Source organism: Euphorbia lathyris, chromosome 8 (assembly GCF_963576675.1).
Source record: "Euphorbia lathyris chromosome 8, ddEupLath1.1, whole genome shotgun sequence".
Taxonomy (NCBI): Eukaryota; Viridiplantae; Streptophyta; class Magnoliopsida; order Malpighiales; family Euphorbiaceae; genus Euphorbia; species Euphorbia lathyris.
Window position 1 is genome coordinate 43,105,634 of NC_088917.1, and position 16,265 is coordinate 43,121,898.

Sequence of the window (16,265 nt, forward strand, 5' to 3'; positions counted from 1 at the left end):
AATTAATTATTTTTTTGTTAAATAATTAATAAAAAAATAATTTTAAATCTATCCACCAAACCACTTTACTTAAATTGACACTACTTTACGAAAAATCTATAAAACCTTTATAATTTTCCGTAACATTTGTATAATTTTACGTAAATTAATTATTTTTTGTTAAATTATTAATAAAAAATAATTTTAAATCTATCCACCAAACCACTTTACGTAAATTGACACTATTTTACGGAAAATCTATAAAACCTTTACAAATTTTCGTAACTTTCGTATAATTTTACGTAAATTAATTATTTTTTTGTTAAATTATTAATAAAAAATATTTTTAAATCTATCCACCAAACCACTTTACGTAAATTGACACTACTTTACGGAAAACCTATAAAACCTTTACAAATTTCCGTAACATTTGTATAATTTTACGTAACTGAATTATTTTTTGTTAAATTATTAATAAAAAATAATTTTAAATCTATCTACCAAACCACTTTACGTAAATTGACACTACTTTACGGAAAATCTATAAAACCTTTACAAATTTTCGTAACATTTGTATAATTTTACGTAAATTAAATATTTTTTGTTAAATTATTAATAAAAAAATAATTTTAAATCTATCCACCAAACCACTTTACGTAAATTGACACTACATTACGAAAAATCTATAAAACCTTTACAAATTTCCGTAACATTTGTATAATTTTACGTAAATTAATTATTTTTGTTAAATTATTAATAAAAAAATAATTTTAAATCTATCTACCAAACCACTTTACGTAAATTGACACTACTTTACGGAAAATCTATAAAACCTTTACAAATTTCTGTAACATTTGTATAATTTTACGTAAATTAATTATTTTTTGTTAAATTATCAATAAAAAAATAATTTTAAATCTATCCACCAAACTACTTTAGGTAAATCGACACTACTTTACGGAAAATCTATAAAACATTTACAAATTTCCATAACATTTGTATAATTTTACGTAAATTAATTAGTTTTTGTTAAATTATTAATAAAAAAATAATTTTAAATTTATCCATCAAACCACTTTTGGTAAATCGACACTACTTCATGGAAAATCTATAAAACCCTTACAAATTTCCGTAACATTTCTATAATTTTACGTAAATTAATAATGTTTTTGTTAAATTATTAATAAAAAAATAATTTTAAATCTATCCACCAAACCACTTTACTTAAATTGACACTACTTTACGGAAAATCTATAAAACCTTTACAAATTTCCGTAACTTTTGTATAATTTTACGTAAATTAATTATTTTTTTGTTAAATTATTAATAAAAAATAATTTTAAATCTATCCACCAAACCACTTTACGTAAATTGACACTACTTTACGGAAAATCTATAAAACCTTTATAATTTTCCGTAACCTTTGTATAATTTTACGTAAATTAATTATTTTTTGTTAAATTATTAATAAAAATAATTTTAAATCTATCCACCAAACCACTTTACGTGAATTGACACTATTTTACGGAAAATCTATAAAACCTTTACAAATTTCCGTAACTTTTGTATAATTTTACGTAAATTAATTATTTTTTTGTTAAATTATTAATAAAAAATATTTTTAAATCTATCCACCAAACCACTTTACGTAAATTGACACTACTTTACGGAAAACCTATAAAACCTTTACAAATTTCCGTAACATTTGTATAATTTTACATAAATTAATTATTTTTTGTTAAATTATTAATAAAAAATAATTTTAAATCTATCTACCAAACCACTTTACGTAAATTGACACTATTTTACGAAAAATCTATAAAATCTTTACAAATTTCCGTAACATTTGTATAATTTTACGTAAATTAATTATTTTTTGTTAAATTACCAATAAAAAAATAATTTCAAATCTATCCACCAAACCCTTTTATGTAAATCGACACTACTTTACGGAAAATCTATAAAACCTTTACAAATTTCCGTAACATTTGTCTAATTTTACGTAAATCAATTATTTTTTGTTAAATTATTAATAAAAAAATAATTTTAAATCTATCCACCAAACCACTTTATGTAAATTGACATTAATTTACGGAAAATCTATAAAACCTTTATAAATTTTCGTAACATTTGTATAATTTTACGTAAATTAATTATTTTTTGTTAAATTATTAATAAAAAATAATTTTAAATCTATCCACCAAACCACTTTATGTAAATTGACACTACTTTACGGAAAATCTATAAAACCTTTACAAATTTCCGTAAGATTTGTATAATTTTACGTAAATTAATTATTTTTTGTTAAATTATTAATAAAAAAATAATTTTAAATCTATCCACCAAACCACTTTACTTAAATTGACACTACTTTACGGAAAATCTATAAAACATTTACAAATTTCCGTAACATTTGTATAATTTTACGTAAATTCATTATTTTTTGTTAAATTATTAGTAAAAAAATAATTTTAAATCTATCCACCAAACCACTTTAGGTAAATCGACACTACTTTACGGAAAATCTATAAAACCCTTACAAATTTCCGTAACATTTCTATAATTTTACGTAAATTAATTATTTTTTTGTTAAATAATTAATAAAAAAATAATTTTAAATCTATCCACCAAACCACTTTACTTAAATTGACACTACTTTACGAAAAATCTATAAAACCTTTATAATTTTCCGTAACATTTGTATAATTTTACGTAAATTAATTATTTTTTGTTAAATTATTAATAAAAAATAATTTTAAATCTATCCACCAAACCACTTTACGTAAATTGACACTATTTTACGGAAAATCTATAAAACCTTTACAAATTTTCGTAACTTTCGTATAATTTTACGTAAATTAATTATTTTTTTGTTAAATTATTAATAAAAAATATTTTTAAATCTATCCACCAAACCACTTTACGTAAATTGACACTACTTTACGGAAAACCTATAAAACCTTTACAAATTTCCGTAACATTTGTATAATTTTACGTAACTGAATTATTTTTTGTTAAATTATTAATAAAAAATAATTTTAAATCTATCTACCAAACCACTTTACGTAAATTGACACTACTTTACGGAAAATCTATAAAACCTTTACAAATTTTCGTAACATTTGTATAATTTTACGTAAATTAAATATTTTTTGTTAAATTATTAATAAAAAAATAATTTTAAATCTATCCACCAAACCACTTTACGTAAATTGACATTACATTACGAAAAATCTATAAAACCTTTACAAATTTCCGTAACATTTGTATAATTTTACGTAAATTAATTATTTTTGTTAAATTATTAATAAAAAAATAATTTTAAATCTATCTACCAAACCACTTTACGTAAATTGACACTACTTTACGGAAAATCTATAAAACCTTTACAAATTTCTGTAACATTTGTATAATTTTACGTAAATTAATTATTTTTTGTTAAATTATCAATAAAAAAATAATTTTAAATCTATCCACCAAACTACTTTAGGTAAATCGACACTACTTTACGGAAAATCTATAAAACATTTACAAATTTCCATAACATTTGTATAATTTTACGTAAATTAATTAGTTTTTGTTAAATTATTAATAAAAAAATAATTTTAAATTTATCCATCAAACCACTTTTGGTAAATCGACACTACTTCATGGAAAATCTATAAAACCCTTACAAATTTCCGTAACATTTCTATAATTTTACGTAAATTAATAATGTTTTTGTTAAATTATTAATAAAAAAATAATTTTAAATCTATCCACCAAACCACTTTACTTAAATTGACACTACTTTACGGAAAATCTATAAAACCTTTACAAATTTCCGTAACTTTTGTATAATTTTACGTAAATTAATTATTTTTTTGTTAAATTATTAATAAAAAATAATTTTAAATCTATCCACCAAACCACTTTACGTAAATTGACACTACTTTACGGAAAATCTATAAAACCTTTATAATTTTCCGTAACCTTTGTATAATTTTACGTAAATTAATTATTTTTTGTTAAATTATTAATAAAAATAATTTTAAATCTATCCACCAAACCACTTTACGTAAATTGACACTATTTTACGGAAAATCTATAAAACCTTTATAAATTTCCGTAACTTTTGTATAATTTTACGTAAATTAATTATTTTTTTGTTAAATTATTAATAAAAAATATTTTTAAATCTATCCACCAAACCACTTTACGTAAATTGACACTACTTTACGGAAAACCTATAAAACCTTTACAAATTTCCGTAACATTTGTATAATTTTACATAAATTAATTATTTTTTGTTAAATTATTAATAAAAAATAATTTTAAATCTATCTACCAAACCACTTTACGTAAATTGACACTATTTTACGAAAAATCTTTACAAATTTCCGTAATATTTGTATAATTTTACGTAAATTAATTATTTTTTGTTAAATTACCAATAAAAAAATAATTTTAAATCTATCCACCATACCCTTTTATGTAAATCGACACTACTTTACGGAAAATCTATAAAACCTTTACAAATTTCCGTAACATTTGTCTAATTTTACGTAAATCAATTATTTTTTGTTAAATTATTAATAAAAAAATAATTTTAAATCTATCCACCAAACCACTTTATGTAAATTGACATTAATTTACGGAAAATCTATAAAACCTTTATAAATTTTCGTAACATTTGTATAATTTTACGTAAATTAATTATTTTTTGTTAAATTATTAATAAAAAATAATTTTAAATCTATCCACCAAACCACTTTATGTAAATTGACACTACTTTACGGAAAATCTATAAAACCTTTACAAATTTCCGTAAGATTTGTATAATTTTACGTAAATTAATTATTTTTTGTTAAATTATTAATAAAAAATTAATTTTAAATCTATCCACCAAACCACTTTACTTAAATTGACACTACTTTACGGAAAATCTATAAAACCTTTACTAATTTTCGTAACTTTTGTATAATTTTACGTAAATTAATTATTTTTTTGTTAAATTATTAGTAAAAAATAAATTTAAATCTATCCACCAAACCACTTTACATAAATTGACACTACTTTACGAAAAATCTATAAAACCTTTACAAATTTTCGTAACATTTGTATAATTTTACGTAAATTAATTATTTGTTATTAAATTATTAATAAAAAATAATTTTAAATCTATCTACCAAACCACTTTATGTAAATTAACACTACTTTACGGAAAATCTATAAAACATTTACAAATTTCCGTAACATTTGTGTCATTTTACGTATATTAATTATTTTTTGTTAAATTATCAATAAAAAAATAATTTTAAATCTATCCACCAAACCACTTTACGTAAATTGACACTACTTTACGGAAAATCTATAAAACCTTTATAATTTTCCGTAACATTTGTATAATTTTACGTAAATTAATTCTTCATTTTTTGTTAAATTATTAATAAAAAAATAATTTCAAATCTATCTACCAAACCACTTTACGTAAATTGACACTAGTTTACGGAAAATCTATAAAACCTTTATAATTTTCCGTAACATTTGTATAATTTTACGTAAATTAGAATTATTTTTTGTTAAATTATTAATAAAAAAATAATTTTAAATCTATCCACCAAACAACTTTATGTAAATTGACACTACTTTACGGAAAATCTATAAAACCTTTACAAATTTTAGTAACATTTGTATAATTTTACGTAAATTAATATTTTTTAAAATTATTAATAAGAAAATAATTTTAAATCTATCCACCAAACCACTTTACGTAAATTGACACTACTTTACGGAAAATCTATAAAACCCTTATAAATTTCCGTAACATTTGTATAATTTTACGTAAATTAATTATTTTTTGTTAAATTATTAATAAAAAAAATAATTTTAAATCTATCCACCAAACCACTTTACGTAAATTGACACAACTTTACGGAAAATGTATAAAACCTTTACAAATTTTCGTAACATTTGTATAATTTTACGTATATTAATTATTTTTTAGTAAATTATTAATAAAAAATAATTTCAATTCTATCCACCAAATCACTTTACGTAAGTTGACACTACTTTACATAAAATCCATAAAACTTTTACAAATTTCTGTAACATTTGTACAATTTTATGCAACGTAATTATGTTTTGTTAAATTATTAATAAAAACTAATTTTTAATTCTATCCATCAAATCGCTTTACGTAAATTGACATTACTTTACATAAAATCCATAAAATCTTTATAAATTTTCGTAACATTTGTAAAGTTTACGTGAAGCAATTATTAAATATTAATAAAAATAATTTTAGTTATATCCACTAAACTATTTTAAGTAAATCGCAATACTTGAAGTAAAATCCATAAAACCTTTACAAATTTCCGTAGCATTTGTACAATTTTACGGAAAGTATTTTTTTTGTTAAATTATTTATAAAAAATAATTTTAATTTTATCCATCAAATCACTTTACATAAATTGACACCACTTTGCACTTTACGTAAAATCCATAAAATCTTTACAAATTTCCGTAACATTTGTACAATTTTATGTAAAGTGACTATTTTTTGTTAAATTATTAATAAAAAAAATTTAATTCTATCCACCAAATCATTTTATGTAAATTGACACTACTTTACGTAAAATCCGTAAAACCTTTACAAATTTTCGTAATATTTGTACAGTTTTACATAAAGTAATTATTTTTTATTAAATTTTTAATAAAAATAATATTATTTATTACTTAATTTATATTAATAAAATTGTGATTAACTTGTATGTGGCGGACTTAATTGTTAAAATTTTAATAGTTTTTTTTTTTGTAGCTGTCATAATAACACATTAAATATCTTAGGCATAGTTGATATTTGAAATGTTCGATGGTACAGTTAAATAACATTCGAACCAAAATTTTCCAAAATTTAGGTAATATAAAGCTATAATTGAGTTAGGGTTAAATTTGAATAATTAAAGCAAGCCAAAGATTCATCTCAAGGGTAGGTAGTGTTGTTTGTGATAATTTTGGACGGGTAACTCCATAAGTATTTAAGAGGTAAGATCACCTAGAATTTGTCTTTAAAAACGTATAATTTATATTCAAGCTCATTAAAACAGGCTGAGAAGTAAGGGTTCTGTATGGACAGGCCTGATTTGAAAATAGTTTGCTGAACTACTTCTGGTTTGAAAGAAGAATTAATTCTCTCCTTACAAATGTGAGAATTCATCTAATTTCTCAAAATTAAGGTTTATGATCAGTGTGTGGTCAGATATTCATCATAAGTGTTAGACATTCCACATTGCTAAACAAGGAAACTATATGACTCCTTAAATATGTGATGCAATCCTTACTCTTTGGGGTGAGTTAGGCCTTTATTTACAATATCTAGTAAATATATCATTTAAAGACGCTCCTTGCACTACAAAAAAATACCCTTTACCGATAGAATTTTTCTACTTTAGCGACGGTTTTAACCGCCTATGAATATTAGCGACGGTTATGATAACCATCGGTAAATTGTTGTAATTGCTACCATTGCTAATGTTAGCGACGGTTTTAGTGGGGCGGCAGGGTAAGGTTTTCTATTGGCGTTGTTTTTCTACACACGGTTTAAACCGCCTGTACTGTCGGTTTTCAAATGCTTACATGAAAGAAGATACTGACCAAAATCCGACGGCATTCCATCCTAAATGTTTATAGCTGATTTAAACTTCACCGAAGATCTCCGTCGGTAAATTCCTAATCTGTATTACAATTTTTACTGGTAAATTCTATCATAAATTCCTAATCACTATTACAATTTTACTTATTATTTGGGATTAGTAGCAAAAAGCTTATAAACATGTATCATTTCATTCAAAAAATATTACTACCTCCGTCCCATAATATAAGTCGTTTTAGAGGTTTTCACACAAATTAAGAAATACAATTAATATTGAGTAAAGTTAATAAATTTGCATTGGTTAACTTAAAAAAAATTCTCTCTCATGTCACTATTGGGCAATAAATATTGGAATGTTCAAAAGCACATAGATCAATACAAAATATTTAATGTTTGGACCAAAAAACTAAACTAAAAGTTCTTGGAAAACCAAAACGACTTATATTTTTGGAAAAAAATTTACTTTCTAAAACGACTTATATTATGGGACGGAGGGAGTAGTACAATAGCCTCGCTTAAAAGATACAGATTCACCCTGCAACAACTTCTTTCTTTACTAATTTCGATCTTGATACAATGAGGCAAAAAGGGGAAGTAGAAGAAGCATACAAATTGAGAAACAAAATCAAGTTCATGATTCCCAGCAGTCGAAATCCAAGGCTGGTAAGCAACATTCCTTTCAATAATTCAGCATCACTTACGTAATATGTGGTTGGTGCAAAAGCAAATCCACCGAAAAATCCGAGGCAGCATCCGAAGAAAGGAAATGTGATGGCAACAAACATTGTCAAAGCTGCATTTAATAAGAAGACTTTTAAACCTTTGTTTCATAATTCATATCAAAACTCAACCCCATTTTGATCATTGCTTACCAACATAAGTGTTGCAAACGAAGAAACGACGCATGGTAGTCGGTTGGAAGTTCATTTTCTTTACCACTATAGTTTCTATCATGTCAAACACTGGCATTGCATATATCTATATTGAAAATATATCAGAAAACAAAACCTGCAATTTTCACATATCATAGAAGCTGACGAAGCAATTGTGGAATAACTGCAATAACACATAAGAGTTAACATCAATTGTAATGCTGGAATTTCTGAGATAGGAGAACATAGGAGAATATATAATATACCTCAAGGACATGAGAACAAGTACCATTGCTCTAGCTTTTGCCAACAATGCCGCCATTGTAACACCCTTTGGTTTAACCTGATAATAATAATAGTAACAATGAACAAATAAAACAATGATAATCACATCTCATTACCAAAAAAAAATAGAAGGTTTTGGATCAAAATCATTACTTATTCATCACAAAGTTGTTAGAGCTACATCGTATGCACAATTCCCCTCCTCCCACGTTCTCAAAGTTCACCATTGATTCTGCACCTACATCGTATGCACAATTGCACAATCAGATCAGCTTAAATTGGTCTATGAAAAGGCCCAAAAAGGATTAGTTTCGTTTGGCTTTTTCTTTCGGAATTAACATCCATTAACAGATTAAAGTTACAAAAAGCACCCAATTGATGTAACAAAGTGAACCAAAAGAGAGAAACCCCAAAACAGAACTTGCATGAAAAGTGAGAATTAAAGCAAAAGTTCGGACCTTTTCATTGTAGTAAAACGTTTCCCCTGTTTATAAAAAACAGAGCATGTATTTTGTAGTGAATTGGGAAAAGAAAAGAGTGGAAGTTGAGGTGAATTACCATGAAGAGTGGCAGAAGAAGTTGGAATCCAAAGGGAGTTACAAGAGAGAGTGTTGTTTTGAAGCAAAACGGTCATGTTAGACCTGTCACGGACTTTATCAGCTACCATAGCTTTTTTTTTTTTGTGAAAAGATTATCTTTTTACCTTTGAATTACAAAAGATTGCAGAGAAAAGGAAGGGAAGGGAAGAAAAACAGCGTTAAAGGTCAGTAATGATTTAAAGGCTTATGACGAAAGATGAACGGACATCGGAGCTCTGCTTTTATTTCTTCGCTCTGACAACTATACATTTCAGCAAGCCACCCATTAGATGACTGATCCATATCTTCATAACTGGTGGCAAAACATCTGCTAGAATAATTGACATCAGGAGTACAACTTCAGGAGTAAACAAACAAGTTTGAATAAATCCTCCTAGTATAACCTAGTAAAGGACAAACTTGGATATCCAGAACCCAGTCTGATGCTTGAGGCAAAATTTCCTCAAGTGAGTCCGCCCCGTCCTAAGTGTCAAACAAAGACATAAATCAACTACTTTTAGTATAAGTGGCATTAAATGAAGTGTATGATACATTTTCCAGATTAAGAACCAAAGATGCATATTGAAGTATCAACATGTTATCTACTTTTCAAAACTGTATCTACTGTTGGTATAAGTGGTATGTATATATATATAATCATTCCTTCAATTTCTATAAAACAATAAATTATCCTAAATCATTCAACACACCAACTCAAATCTCTGCATTCTTCAATTCAGCCAAGTTCTAAGATCTCATTCACAGTCAATATTTAAGAAAATAATACATCAAAAGATGAACTGGAACAGCTGAATCCGTAAATACACCATTCAAAGTCTAATTTGAAGACTAGGCTTGAACTTGAATTGAATTAGGATCATTATTAACATAAAGTAAATTCCGGCGGTTTAAGTCTGAAATCATGCCAAAGACTAACATTGCACTGCACTATGATCCTAATTTGAGGTTGATTAGTCACTCTTTAAGCAACTACAGGCCCTATCCGGATGCCTAATCCATTAACAATGTGTAAATGTAAGTCATGTCAGGAAATTTATAGTTGAAATAGTGAAGATGTGATTTCAGATAGTATGGAGATGAGATTAACCTTGAATTGCAGCAGAATCCCCCTCAAGCCGAATGATTTCACCGATTAGGGTGTCATGGCCAACACGGACCAGTTCATACATAGCAGCGCCAGCCATGCCATCCGCAACCACGACTCGTCCAGATACCTATCAAATCAAGTTGTCTTAGTGAAAGAAAATGAATGAAAATGAAACAAAATATAGAGCTGATAGACTAAGCGAGAAACCGTCTCCAATGACCTTTAGCGTCAGTTGTAGACAGAAACCATCGCTAATAAAGCAAAACTAAAGCCCATTTCTGTACTAGTGTTAATATCCGAGCAATTTTGTGCCGCATCTTGCTCAGCTTCAACCCTTGCAGCAGCAACCTCAAGGTCATATTGCTTACAGCTATCAGTTGCATTTCTGAAAAGAGCATTATAAAGGAAAATCAATCTTAGAGAAAATATATTCTCGTGCTATGAGAGATAAAGGATGAACTAAGAGATGACTTGACAATACACGAAGTGGTGCAACAGGTTCCTAGGGATGAAAAAATGGTACTAGGGGGTGATCTCAATGGACACGTGGGTTCTAGGCGAGATGGGTTTGAGAGTGTTCATGGAGGGTATGGCTTTGGAGATAAGAATGAAGCAGGAAATGATATTTTGGAATTCGCATCAGCCTATGACTTGAGTATCATGAACACATGGTTTATGAAGAGAACATCCCACTTAGTGACTTATCGGAGTGGCGGTAATGCGAGCCAAATTGACTTCTTCTTAGTAAGGAGTGCTTGGAGAAAGAGTTATATTGATTGTAAGGTGATCCCTGGTGAGAGTACGACAACCCAACATAGAGTAGTGGTGCTAGATTTTCGAAGTAGGAAATGTATAAGAAAACAAACACCTCAAGTAGAGACTAAGATTAAGTGGTGGAAATTGCAAGGGGAGAATCAACAAAAATTTGTGGATGAGATGACCAAAAAAGATATTTGGACTTGCAATATGGATTCAGATATAGATTCGATATGGAATAAGATGGAGCATAGTATAAGGGAAGTAGCGAAGGAAGTTCTAGGGGAATCTAAAGGTAGCATGCCACCGGGTAAGGACACATCTTGGTGGACAGAAGAAGTACGACAAGCAGTAAAGAGTAAGAGAGAATCCTATAAACTATTGGGGAAATGTAGGAGTGACGAGAACTACGAAAAATACAAAGAGGCTAAAAGGGAAGTAAAGAAGGTCATACGAGATGCTAGAGCAAAGGTGAATCGGGATCTGTATACAAGATTGGATACGAAAGAAGGGGAAAGAGACATATATAGAATTGCTCGGATGAGAGATAGGAAGACGCGAGATCTCGGAAAAGTTAAATGTGTGAAGGATGTGGACCAGAAAGTCCTAGTTGGAGATAAGGATATCAAGGAACGATGGAGGTCCTATTTTGATGACTTATTTAATGGAGATCGCCAACAAGATGTTGGAGATATAAGTATCCATCACGATATGATAAATCATGAATGCCTGCGGAGAATTCAAAAGGGTGAAGTCAAAATGACATTAAGTAAGATGAAGTTGAAGAAAGCAGTAGGACCTGATGGCATCCCTATTGAGATTTGGAGATGTTTGGGAGAAAGAGGAATCGAATGGTTGACGACGTTCTTCAACAAAATTTGGAGAAACAATAAGATGCCATCAGAATGGAGGAAAAGTACCTTAATCCCTTTGTATAAGAACAAAGGCGATGTCCAAGATTGTGCCAACTATCGGGGAATCAAATTAATGAGTCACACTATGAAACTTTGGGAGCGAGTGATTGAACAAAGGCTAAGGAGGACGGTGAAGATCTCGGAAAACCAGTTTGGCTTTATGCCGGGAAGATCAACTATGGAAGCCATCCATCTAATGAGACAATTAATGGAGCACTATCGAAATAAGAAGAAAGACTTGCATATGGTTTTCATTGACTTGGAGAAAGCATATGATAAGGTACCAAGGGAAGTACTTTGGTGGGCCTTGACAAGGAAAGGCATTTCGCGGAAATATATTGACATCATAAAGGACATGTATGAGGGAGTATGCACGAGTGTACGTACTAGTGTTGGGAAGACTGAAGAGTTTCCTATTACGATTGGAGTGCATCAAGGTTCCGCACTAAGCCCATTTCTTTTTGCCATCGTTATGGATGAACTAACAAGTTCACTTCAAGATGGTATACCATGGTGCATGCTGTTTGCAGATGATATTGTGTTGGTTGATGAGACGAAAGAAGGAGTGGAGATGAAGTTGGAACTATGGAGGCAAACTCTAGAATCTAGAGGCTTTAAGTTGAGTCGAAGTAAGACAGAATATTTGGAGTGTAAGTTTAGCGGCCGTAGGAGTAGGGAGGTAGGGACAATCACCCTAGATGGGAGAGTTGTTCAGGCCTCGGATTGCTTCCGGTATTTAGGATCTATTATCCAAACGGATGGAGAAGTAGATGGAGATGTTGCTCATAGGATTAAAGCTGGTTGGTCGAAGTGGAAGAGTGCTACGGGTTTCCTTTGTGATCCCGGCATGCCTAATAGATTGAAGGGAAAATTCTACCGGACGGCAATTAGACCAGCATTGTTATATGGTACGGAGTGTTGGGCAGTGAAACACTGCCACATCCATAAGATGTCGGTGGCGGAGATGCGTATGTTGAGATGGATGTGTGGTCACACGAGAAAGGACCGGGTGCGTAATGAAATAATTAGGACAAAAGTAGGGGTCACATCTATTGAGAATAAAATGAGAGAAAACCGACTAAGGTGGTTTGGCCATGTGAGACGTAGAGCGCTTGATGCGCCGGTTAGGAGAACCGAAGAGTGGCAAAGGGATGTAGTGGTGAGGGGTAGGGGAAGACCTAAGCAAACTTGGAGGAGGGTGATCGAGAGTGATATGAGTTTATTGGGAATTGAGGAAAATATGGTAGTGGATAGGACGGAGTGGAGGGAGCGAATCTGTGTCGCTGACACGACTTGATTTTCACGGTTTTATATGATGGTTCATGTTAGCCGACCCCGAATCATTTCGGGACTAAGGCTTTGTTGTTGTTGTTGTTGTTGTTGATACTTTGTAACAAAATGAATGGCTAAATTGACTAGTGTTGATATAGGAAATTCACAATGGAAGTACATTCTAAATTTGGTTCTAAGACTGAGTTCTACAAGAAAAAGAGGAAAGCCAGGACTACTTATACATACATGAAGCAAATGTTTTTGAGCTCTAGCAAAGGAGTGCTCTGTTTTTCGTTAGTATCAGCTATTTTCTCAGTTGTCCAGGACTCACGGGTTAATGAGGACTGACTGTTCAAAGAGCAGGATGTCATAATGTGCTCCATAATAGGCTCTTCATGGAAACAAAGGCATGACACGAAGGAATCTATAAAATAAGATCAAGAAAAAGATACACTATATGGAGATTCTATACCTTACAAGCAAGTGTTTTGAAGATAATAGTCTCACATCGCCTGGGAAAAGATCCCCTGACTCAAAGATGACAATATCCCCTAGAACAACATCTCTTTGGTCAATTTGAAACTATTAACTCTATCTGAACAACTTTACCAGCACACCTTTGTACTTTTACCGGACACTATACAAACTCATAGAGTTTCATGGCAGCTTTTGAACTATTGTATTCCTGAAATGTTAATGAAAAATAGCAAAGGGCATTGATGAGGTACACAAAGCTCAAGGAAAACTTCTGATAATCTGCATATATATTATGAAGTTGGATTAGTGTCTATTTTAAAGTGTACTTGTAGAGAGCATGTTGAAAGTTCTCTAATATCTTCTCGCTTGGCCTGCAGAGATGCTCTTGATGCTTTTGAATCATTAACCAACAACTGTAATGATAAAGAAATGTCTCAAATTAGTTATTTAGCATCATCAACCCGTACACCTATTATTACTTATAAAAGGAATTTAGACAAACAACACATGCTGCTCTCAATTTTAATATCTTTGCTACTATAGAAACTAATTTTACATTCTACATATAACAATATTCATATGTATTAGCTTAGAAAATTGGTTGCAAACCATGGCACATGTCATCTTCAGCTCAACCTGCCTTGGGTTAAGTTGAGCATTCTATTGCATCATTTATGCTTACTCAAATAAAGGAAAATTAGCACTTCAATTAGATCTAAACATCATCTAACAACATCAACAAACATCCAAAAGGACCTCAGCCGTTTCTCACAATATAATGCATAACAGTTTAGCTAATATCTGAAAATGACATGTGCCATGGTTTGCAAAGGGCAGAGCACCTCTAATAGGAAGTTCTAGCAATGAAAAAGGAGGATATAATAAGGCAATGACCATACATTGACTTTATTTTGAGGTTAGGTTAGGTGTCTTAAATACTACACTCTCTTGTGTTATTATAATGGGAATAGGTGATGAAACTCTTCTTTCTCCTCTCACTTTTTCAGTTTTAAGCTAGTTATGATGATCCCCCCATTACAAGCATTACACGTGTATTGTCAAGAAATATATCAAACAAGTACATCCCAATTTCCACAAGTTGAGTCACATCTTCCATACTTCACTCTTGGCCTTCACAAAAGGAGAGTTAAATTATACAATATTAAGGTGTTATGCTCATTCAGGTATTTGTATTTTTGAAAATTGGTATGCTGCTGCTTTGTATGATTTGCTAGTCTGCTACATATTCCATTATTCCCTTGTTGCTTATTTGCACCATATCTAGTTGCTATTTAGATTTTCACTACACTGTGGTGGACACTATTTTTTTTTATTTAATTCTATCGTACATCTTGTGTTTGCTAACACGCCCTTTCCCCCTTTTCTATGTTAGTGCAGGAAACCGGGTTCTCAATATGCCTAGGACAATTACTTGCCATGTTATGTCGGTTGACACATTTAGTGTGTTGAGGACGGGCCAGATGCAGAAGAGCAACAACTAGGAGTATGAAAGCTTTTATTTGATGAAAATGATCAAAATTTCTTCTATACCAAGTTCCAGAAATGGAGCAATTTAATATCAAGGATGCATCCACACTGTTTGAAGCCCCTATTGAACCTACTGAACCTTCAATTTCAATCTAAATGAAGTCCTATGGAACCTACTAAGTCTGTTCTCCCACCAAATTAAAGACTTTCAATTTCAATGTAAATGAATCCCATAGGATTAAAATCAATTGCTCAAATTTCTCACCTTTTTTTGGAGTACAGGATGGGCCTTTTCTAGCTGAAACTTCGATTTACACCTCCATTGTTGAAATCATGAACGCAATCCTTCTTTTCTCTTCTTCCTTCAAGCCTTAAAATTGGTAACTTGAGAATTACTGAAATTGGCAATAGAATCTAAATGTAAACGATGGGGTTTAGGTGTTGAAGTAGAAGATGGATGTGCAGAGGAGAAGAAGAAAGATAAGCCCAATCCTCTTCTTCCTTCAAGCCTTCAGACTAGTGTCCAAACTTGATAATTATTGCAATTGGGGATGAAATCTAGTTGTGAAAGATGGAGGTTTAAGTATGTTGAGGTTGAAGATGGATGTATAGAGAGAAGAAGAAAGAGAAGCCCCTGAATAGAGGTGGATGAGAGAGACGCAAAAAGAAAAGCAGAAGTCGTACAACAATCGAGAGAAGAAAGGGAGAAATAGGGAGTGACCGGTACAGAGAGTAGCAGGTAGAACGTATAAAATTCTAGCCTAACCCCTTTCCAGCCCCTTAAATTTGTAACTTTTTTTCATTTAGCAACTTTAACTTTAGGTCTTCCCATTTAGCCACTTAAATTCAAGACCTAATCCCTTCCCAACCCCTTAAACTTGTAACTTTTTTTCATTTAGCCAC

At 30.0% G+C, this 16,265-nt stretch overlaps 1 long non-coding RNA gene across 13 annotated transcripts; it reads right to left on the minus strand.

The window, feature by feature from the left end:
* Positions 1–8,141: 8,141 nt before the first annotated feature.
* On the minus strand, positions 8,142–16,059 carry LOC136202931 (uncharacterized). 13 transcript variants are annotated; one of them, XR_010674664.1, is made up of 11 exons: positions 15,628–16,059; positions 14,201–14,287; positions 14,029–14,082; positions 13,870–13,948; positions 10,676–10,840; positions 10,456–10,582; positions 9,328–9,830; positions 8,923–9,007; positions 8,751–8,827; positions 8,485–8,668; positions 8,142–8,405 (listed from the first exon to the last, which is right to left on the minus strand). It is a non-coding gene; the product is annotated as an uncharacterized lncRNA (long non-coding RNA). The 13 variants fall into 13 exon arrangements; XR_010674663.1 differs by having other exon boundaries at positions 14,015–14,082; XR_010674656.1 differs by having other exon boundaries at positions 13,870–14,082.
* Positions 16,060–16,265: the final 206 nt, after the last annotated feature.